Genomic DNA, 10,080 nt, shown 5'->3' on the forward strand with positions numbered 1-10,080 from the left:
CAGTGAGTGAAGCCTCTAAGGAAGTTTCAGACAAAATGATTTGGGGGTACAGAAAAAGGATTCCCTCAAACATGGTGCTTTGACATGCTGAGTGCTTTTAGAAATTGAAAGTGCTCACAAATAATCCTCAAAATCAATGTCTTTCTAACCTTATCTTGTCCCTCCCTCCTCCAAGGGTAGGGAGGGATTCTCTGTGGAATTTCTTTATCTGAGCAATAAAGCTTCTTACCAAAAAAATAAATAAATAAGCACAATTAATCGCTGTCTGTTCCCTCCCTGAAGTCTCATCTTTTTCAAAAAGAAGACTAAGGAATGACTTTTATTTTTTTTGTAATTTACTTTTTTTTTATTTCAAATTAACATAGGGGTAAAATTTTTTAGGTTACATTGTTCTCACTTCCAGGGTAAAGTACCCTTTGTAAAAGAGCCCCTCACCCAGAGGGTATGTTATATACCCTCACAATGTGCACATTAGGTGAGATATCGCCTCTTCCCCTCCCTCCTTCTGCCGATCATCCTCCTCCCTCTGCTCTCCCTCCTCCCACTTCTCTCTACCCCAAACTGGATTATATAAGTGTTCTATTGTTCTTATGAGCATGTAATTGTTTACATATTGATTTCATGTATAACACTGGATATTTATTTTCCATTCTTGAGATACTTTACTAAGAAGAATGTATTTCAACTCCATCCAGGTAAATGTAAAAGATGTAAAGTCTCCATATTTTTAAAGACTGAATAGTATTCCATGGGATACATATACCACAGCTTGTTGATCCATTCATGGGTTGATGGGCACTTCCATGACTTGGTAATTATGAACTTGAAGGAAAGTACTACCAAATCCAAAAGGGAGGGGGACCAGATATGTAGCAGCACCCCTCGCCCCCTACCATAAGAATGTGACCTTTTGTAACTGTCCTAGGAAATAGCCCGAGCTGAACCAGATAACCGGTAACTGGTTCTGAAAGAAAAAAGCTAAGCAAATGTTTAACTGCTGATCTTGTCTTAAGACAGATGAGTAATGAACCAGAGTTCTTCTTATCTGGAAAAGCCCCTATGTCTCCTACTCCTCCCTAAAGCCCCTGCTATGTCTGCTACCCCTCCCTAAAGCCCCTGCTATGTCTGCTACTCCTCCCTACTTTGTGGTTTTTGCCTTTATAAGCTTGTGAAAACTGCTGTTCAGGGCTTGACTCCTCGGCTCCTAAAAGAGTTGTGAGTCAAGCCCCAGCATGCTGGAATAAAATCCTCTTGCTATTTGCATCAAGCGCCGTCTCTTGCGGTTGATTGGGGTCGTCGGAGCTCAGGGCAGAGTGGGGGGGTCCTGCCCCAAGTCTTTCAAACTGAGCCGCAATAAACATTTTGTTGGAAATGTTTTTGTGGTAAAATGATTTTTATTCTCCTGGGTAGATACTTGGTAAACATATTACAGGATCAAATGGAAAGTCTACTTTTAGCTCTTTGAGGATTCTCCATACTTCTCTCCAAAAAGTCTGTATTAGTTGGCAATCCCACTAGCAGTATAGAAGTGCTCCCTTCTCTCCACATCCATGCCAGCATCTGTTCTGTGACTTTGTGATGTAAGCTAATCTTGCTGGGGTTAGGTGATATCTTATAGTGGTTGTGTTTTGCATTTCTCTGATGCTTAAAGATGATGAACATTTTTTCACATGTTTGTTGGCCATTCATTAGTCATCCTCAGAGAAATTTCTGTGCAAATCTCTTGCCACTTACAGAGAGAGTTGTTTGCCCTTTTCTTATTGATTAATTTGAGTTTTCTGTAGATTCTAGTTATCAGGCCTTTGTCAGATTCATATCATGCAAAAATCTTCTTCTATTCCCAAGGCCATCTGTTTGTTTTGTTTGTGGTATCTTGAGCTGTGCAAAAGCTTTTCAGCTTAATCAAATTTAAGCATTTAGATGCCTCATCAGGAAAACAGAAAGAGAACAAACAAGTCAACAACCTAATGGGCCATCTCAAGCAACTGGAAAAGGAAGAACAATCTAATCACAAACCCAGCAGAAGGAAAGAAATAACCCAAATTAGAACAGAATTAAATTAAATTAAAAACAAAATAAATGACTTTTAGACATGGTCAATCAAATGTATTTCTCTCCTGATATATAGCTAATCATCACAGACTAAGACTGGCCTATTTATTAGGATTGTTCCTTCGTTATTCAAATTTGACCCATCCCTGAAGCCTTGGATATACATTGACATTTTTTGGTTTGTTTGTTTGTTTAATCAAGCCTTCCTTATATAGACACATTAACATTCAACAACTCCCACCCTGTGACATGACACTCTAGAAACAGGAAAACAGATGACAAATCTGTGGCCAGTCAATGGATGATTGATCAGTGACGCTTCCTCATACCAGATCCTGATCAAAAGGAAAAAATGTGAAATGTGACATACGAGATGGCATCACTCTGGTTCCGAGTTCTGAAATGTAGTCCAGAAGGCATTCTAAGAAGGATAAGTGTCTTTTTTTTTTTTTTTTTGTAGAGACAGAGTGTCACTGTACCGCCCTCGGTAGAGTGCCGTGGCGTCACACAACTCACAGCAACCTCCAACTCCTGGGCTTAGGCGATTCTCTTGTCTCAGCCTCCCAAGTAGCTGGGATTACAGACACCCACCACAAAACGCCTAGCTATTTTTTGTTGCAGTTTGGCCGGGGTTGGGTTTGAACCCCCGCCACCCTCAGTATATGGGGCCGGTGCCCTACTCACTGACCCACAGGTGCCGCCCAGAAGGATAAGTTTCAACCTTGAAAAAATAAAACAGGAATTTGCCTTGAACCTTTCAACTAAACTGCAATGACAGCAACATCCTGGAAAACAGCTGAATTTCACCAGCACGGTGGTTCCTGAAGAGCAATAACCAATGAACTAAGCTATGTACTGAGCCAGCCACCCCCACCAATGATAATTCTTTCAAAACAACTTATGCAATAACCCTCAGCATCCTTTTAAAAATCTCTACTACCCTTCCTTTCTTCGGAACAATGTGGCCTCTAGCTGAATTTGTGTCTCTGAATTCTACTTTTGAAACTCCAATAAATACTCTCCTACTGAATTGCAGTCTAGTCCTTTGCTTCTTCCTGGTTGGCATAGTGCACTTAAAACTCTACTTCTAGTTCTTTAAACTTTTGATAGTATCTCTTGGAAAGAATGCAAATGTGAGCAACACAGATAACAATCAAGGTGGGATGTGTATAGGCAATCTTCCTAGACATGCAACCTATGCAGTCACAAAGGCCTTGGGCTTGGAAGGACCAAGTACTTGGATTAATGGTGTGTTATCATGGTTTTGAAATCATTAAGACCTTAAAGAAAATCTTAAAAATTAAAGGGGATGCTTTGGTCATGGTTGGGTGATTCCTAATTCAATGTAATTTAACTAAAATCACAAGAGATTTTTTAAAGGAACTCAACAGGTGCATTCTTAAATTTCTATGCTTAAGGATATCCAAGATTTGCCTTTGCTATATCAGCTGTCAAAAATCATTATAAGACAACATTAATGTGACATTTGTATAGAGATAAAGGAAAAACTGAAGCAGAAATAGAGTATAGAAAACACGGACATGAATATCAAGCAATGATATATGCAAAGAGTGGTACTATAGAAACAGATTATTTAATAAATGATTCTGGGACACCTGGATATCCTACCATGTGCTGTACTCAAAAATCAGTTGCTGATGGATTAAAACTTTAATATAAAAAAAAAAACTTACACAGGAACTCCCTATTAAATGGAAACTACCTGATGAGCACACTCAAGCACAGAGGAACTCACCAGAAGGGGAAGGCTAGAGCGGGGGTTGTGCGCAAATCTACCTAAGGGGTACAATAAATACTATCTGGATGATAGGAACACTTATAACCCTGACTCAAGCATATCAAAATTGATACATATAAATAAATACATTTTTACCCCCATAACATTTTAAAATAAAAATATCTAAAACATAGGGCAGCGCCTGTGGCTCAGTGTATAGGGTACCAGCCCCATATACCAAGTGTGTCATGTTTGAACCCAGCCGGGGCCAAACTGCAACAACAACAAAAAAAAATAGCTGGGCATTGTGGCAGGTGCCTGTAGTCCCAGCTACTTGGGAGGCTGAGGCAAGAGGATTGCCTAAGCCCAAGAGCTGGAGATTGCTGTGAGCTGTGATGCCAAGGCACTCTACCGAGAGCGACAAAGTAAGACTCAGTCTCTAAAAAAAAACTAAAAAAATCTAAAATATAATAAAACTTTCTTTTTGAGACAGAGTCTCACTTTGTCAACTTTGGTAGAGTGTCATGGGGTCATAGCTCATAGAAACCTCAAACTCCCGGGCTCAAGCAATTCTCTTGCCTTAGCATCCCGAGTAGCTGGGACTGTAGGTGCCCACCACAGCACCCAGCTATTTTTTTTTTTTAGAGACGAGGTCTTGCTTATGCTGAGACTAGTCTCAAACTCCTGAGCTCAGGCAATCTGCCCTCTTGGGCCTCTCAGAGTGCTAGGATTGTAGGTGTGAGCCACCACACCTCACAAAATATAATAAAACTTAACAAGATTTAAAACAATATAGGAGGATATATTTATAAACTCAAACTAAGAAAGTAATTTTTTAACTAAGACTCATAAAGTAATAACAATTAATTCAACTCCATTAAAATTATTAAGTTTTGTTCATTACAAAAGACAGGAAAAAAGACAAGCCATAAACTCAGAGAAGATATGTGCAACAAATATTCCCGATAAAATGTTAATAGTTAGAGTATAAAAAGAATTCCTACAAGGCGGCGCCTGTGGCTCAAAGGAGTAGGGCGCTGGCCCCATATGCCGGAGGTGGTGGGTTCAAGCCCAGACCTGGCCAAAAACTGCAAAAAAAAAAAAAAAACAAAGAATTCCTACAAATCAACAAGGCAAAAAATTGAATAGAAATTGGGCAAAGACATGAACAAACATTTCATAGAAATGGAAAATGAATGGTATATAGCTATGTAAAAAGATGTTCAACCTCATGAATAATCAGAGAAATACAAATTATACCACAATTAAATATAATTTTATACCCATTAGCTTGTAAAAAATTAAGAAAGAACCTGATAACATCAAATGTTTGGGGGATGCATATCACTGAGAACTGCTATTGGGAAGGGAGTATGAACAAGTATAAATACTTTAAAAAACCATCTGGCACCATGTTGTGAAGTTTAACATTCACATGCTCTATGAACCAGCAATTCCACTCCTCAGGATATAACCAGGAGTATTTGTACACCATGCTCATGGCAACACCATTCATAACAGCAAAAGAAAGAAAGAGAGAGAGAAAAGAAAAGCACAAATGAAATGGCCAACAACTGGTGAATATAGACATAAAGCAGTATATTCATACAATGAAACATTAGAAATCAGATAAAATGAATTTGATGTAACCAACAACATGAGTAAATCCTATAAACATAATATTGAGAGGAAAAAAGCAAGTCACAAGACTACTACAGGATTTCATTTTTATAAAGCTCAAAAATAAGCAGAACTTGTGTATCATAAACACAAAATTTAGGCTAATACTAATAGTTAGCTTTATAACTATTAGTTACAAAGAAAGAAGTGTCCACACAAGTGGACAAACCACCCAGCATCTTTGCTAAAACAGACAAGTTTTCTTGTTCTCTCCATTTTCCAGAAGATGAAACACAGGCAGTCCCCGGATTACAAATGAGGAAGGTTCTGTAGATTTGTTCTTATGTTGAATTTGTATGTAAGTTGCAATTACCTATTACCTGTAACAGCCTCTGTTCATAAGTGCAAGTTAAATGTCATTTGGATGTTTGTAACTCAGGGACTGACTGTAATAGCTTCCATCCATAAGTGTGAGTTGTATATAAGCCGGATGTTCATAACTCAGGGACTGCCTGTATTTCTAGTTCACTGTTTATTTAGTATACTCCAGCTTTATGTGCAGTCCCATGAGTTTATCTTCTGTCCTTCCACAGTCATTGTATCCTAAACTCTTTTGTTACTGAGATTGGAAAACATGATGGCAACAGCTTCAACCCCAGTTCTACCTTACCTCAATGGTTTTCAGCTCCATTTAGTTTGTTCCCTGAGAATTGCACTTACTTTCTTTTGACCTCAGATATGCTTTTTAGGAGATGTCTGTGAAAGTGTATCCAATGTTCTCTGGTAGTTTCTGCCATGGTACATCATAAGTCACATTTTAGTTTCTTACATGAAATTAGTTTTTTCCAGTTTATAACTTCTAATTTGGTCAATTATGGTCATCAAATACTAAAAGGAAATCATCAAGACCTCTATTTTTTCAGATCTGTTGCCAAACATATGCATATAATATTGATTTATAATTCTCTCATTATATATATATATATATATAGCTGTAAAGGGAGCTTCTTATGCTTACAAATTATGTTAATTTTGCTTTCTCACTCTTTTCCTTAATTAGTGTTGCTTTGGTTTAGCTAATTTATAGGCATTATCAAAGAACAAGCTTTTGCATTTTACCCTATCTTCTATGATTTTTTTCTAAGTTATTAATTTTGGCCTTTATTTTTTGAATTGCTTTTCTCCTAGTTTCTCCCGGCTTCTCTCATTGTTCTTTTGCTAATATTTTTAGATAAATACGTAGTTTCTTTACTATTCACATTCTTTTTTTTTTTTTAAATGACGATACTCATGGCTATGAATTTTCCTCTGAGAATATACATTTTGGCCACAGCCAAGTAATCCACAACCACTGTCTAAACAGGCTCACCCAGCTGCCACTGTCACATCCACTGGATGACCCTATCCAGAGCAATCCCCCACAACAACAGCCCCCATGGAGAGTGTCAGAACCAATACCCAACTTGAACCTCTGACAACGAACTGGGGAACATCTCTCCACCCAAAACAAAGACCACCAGCACTAGCTCAAACTGTTGCAATCACAGCAGAATGAGCTAAAACAGAACAGCTCTTCTACAGGCTCTCAATGCACACACCCTCCCCTGATAGATTGACATTTCAGAGCAGGACACAAAAGGTCCATCTATGATACTCCCTATCTAATTAAACAGGAGAGTTACTAGCAAAGGAGAACAGATGCCTTACATCCCTACTAACCCAGAGTGGAGAGAAGAGAAGCCTGATGAGAATAAACCTGCAAAAGAACTCTGGAAACATGAAAATAGTTTGATACCCCCAAGGGATTACAATGGAGCTATCGTAATGGATTCCACCCACAAGAAAGTTGCCAAAATGACAGACAGAACGGGAATTCAGAATACATATGGCAAATAAGATGAATGTAATTGAAGATAAACTTGAAAACCAACGAAAATGAGCCAAAAAAAAAAAAGTCAGGCAATCAATGAAAAAGTGGCTGAAGAGCTAGACAACATAAGGAAATATATAATAGAATGTTAAAAAATGAAAGAGTCATTTGGAAAATTTCAAAACACAGCAGAAAGCTTCAACAACAAATAAAACCAAGGAGAAGAAAGAATTTCAGAGCTTGAAGTCAAGGTTCTCAAGATAACCTACTTACTCAAAGAGGCAGAAAAGAATTAAAAAATGTCTGAGCAAAACCTGAGAGAGATATGAAACTATGCAAACTGAACCAATTTTCAAATTATAGTATCCCTGAATGAGAAAAAGAAAGCACTAAAAGCATGAAAAACCTTTTTGAGGGAATTCAAAATACCAGGAAAACGTCTCTAGTATCTGCAGAGATTCATTCAGACATACAGATACAGGATAGTATTGAACACCAGGAAGATTCATACCCAATAAGACATCTCCAAGACACACAGTAATCAACCTGGCCAAAGTCAAAATGAAGGAGAAAATTCCATAAGCAGTAAGACAAAAGCAACAATTAACCACAAAGGAAAATCCATCAGTCTAATTTCAGACTTCTCAGTGGAAAGCTTATAAGCTAGAAAGAATTGGAGCCCCATCTTTAACCTTCCTAAGCAGAACAACCACAAGGCTAGAATTTTCTATCCTACAAAACTAAGTTTCACAATTGATGGAGAAATTAAGTCTTTACCAGACAAGCAAACACTGAGGGAATTTTCCATGACCAAACTTGCCCTCCAGGAAATACTCAAAACTGCCTTATACATGAATCTGCACAACAGATACTCACCAGTGTAAGACTGCTCCCCGCAAACCCGTAAAACTCACAAATCCTATAAAACAATACCACAAGTGGGGAAACAAAGCAATAAAGTACTGTTCAACTCTCATTGTTTTCTAAATAGTTTTCAATTTTCTTGTTTTTAATTTATCCAAAGGTTATTTAGGAAAAACAAAAGAAAACAAAGAATAATGTATTAGGACATCAAAGACAAATTTGCCAAAGTATCCAAGTTCTCTTGAAAATCCTGGAACCTCAGAATCAAACTATTTATTATTTTTCTTGATTAGAAATAACAAATTATGCTTTCTGAAAAGTGAGCAATGGAAGCCTTTGAAAAACAGAGGCAACAGAATATATATAATGGACTACTGTATGTAAGGAATATATATTTACTCTTAACAAAAAGATATTGTCACTATCTCAATGACATCCAATCCTTTGCCCTAATGTAATTTGTATCTGAGTTAAGTACTTTTAGTCTTAAAAAATAAATCCAAAACATTTTAAATAACTGTTTAGTACTTTTAATTTCAAAATAACTGGTGCAAAACTATAAACCAACCTATGTCTTGTTTCATATACTTTCTTCCCTTTCATTTTGACTTATTTTTCTCATATTGTGTAGAATTTAGAATTTTATAGATATTTAATCAAAATAAATGCGACTCAAATTTAAAAAGTTTATAATATCTAAATTGATAAATGTCACCTTTATGCTACTTATTTTCAATTTTATTTAAATTGGATCAGTAAATATAATCCATAAAGAAACTATTTTTAAAATTTTGTTTCAACTTTTTTTGGACCAGCTCATGATTAATATTTTAAATGTTCCATTACTTCCTCCATTTTCCCCACAGAATAGTATGCTCATCAATCCACACATAGCTATTAGCTCAAGTTTATTGATTGTGTTTATTTAAATCTTCTATCAAACAAGAATTGTATTCAACTGCTAGAAAGAGAACCAATAACAAGATAGAGGTCATTTTTTTTTCCTCACACACTGAAAAAGCAAATTTGGCAATAGATAGCCCAGAACTGATAAGGTAGCTCTATGGTATCATTAATGCTCTTGGTTCCTTTTTATCTTTCTGCTTCCCTTTTTTTTTGAAGACACAGGCTCTCTCTCTTTTACCCTGGCTGGATCACAGTGCTGACATAATAGCTCGCTGAAGACTCCAACTCCTGGGATAAGCGATTCTCCTGCCACAGCCTCACAAGTAGCTGCAACTACAGGCACACACCACCATGCCCCACTAATTTTCCTTTTCCTTTCTCTCTCTCTATTCCCCCCCTCTGTTTTTAGATACAAGGTTTTGCTACGGTGCTCAGGCTAGTCTTGAACACGGGGCCTCAAAGTGATCCTCCTACCTCAGCCTCCCACTGTGCTGAGATTATAGGCATGAACCACCATGCTAAGCCTACAATTTTGAATACTACCTTCCATCCTCAAAGTTGCTTCATGGCTAGGTGATAGCTATTGGAGTTTTAGCTATCACATCCAACATTCCAGGCAAAATAAATATGAAAGAGAAGGGGCAAAAAATATTTTCCGGTTGAGTTCTCCTTCTTTAGAGAGCTTTCCTATAGGGATGGCACCTGTGGTTCAGTGGGTAGGGCACTGGTCCCATATACCAAGGGTGGTGGGTTTGAATCCGGCCCAGCCAGCTAAAACAGCAGTGGTAAATACAACAAAAAATAGCTGGGCGTTGTGGTGGGCACCTGTAGTCTCAGCTTCTCAGGAGGCTGAGGCAAGAGAATCACTCAAGTCCAAGAGTTGGGGGTTGCTGTGAGCTGTAATGTCACAGCACTCTACTGAGGGCGACAGAGTGAGACTCCATCTTGGGGGAAAAAAAAAAAAGCTTTCCTACAACACCCACCCTATGATTGTTTATAAGTCAGTGACTTCCCCCTCTATGTATGTATT

Source organism: Nycticebus coucang, chromosome X (genome assembly GCF_027406575.1).
Source record: "Nycticebus coucang isolate mNycCou1 chromosome X, mNycCou1.pri, whole genome shotgun sequence".
NCBI lineage: Eukaryota > Metazoa > Chordata > Mammalia > Primates > Lorisidae > Nycticebus > Nycticebus coucang.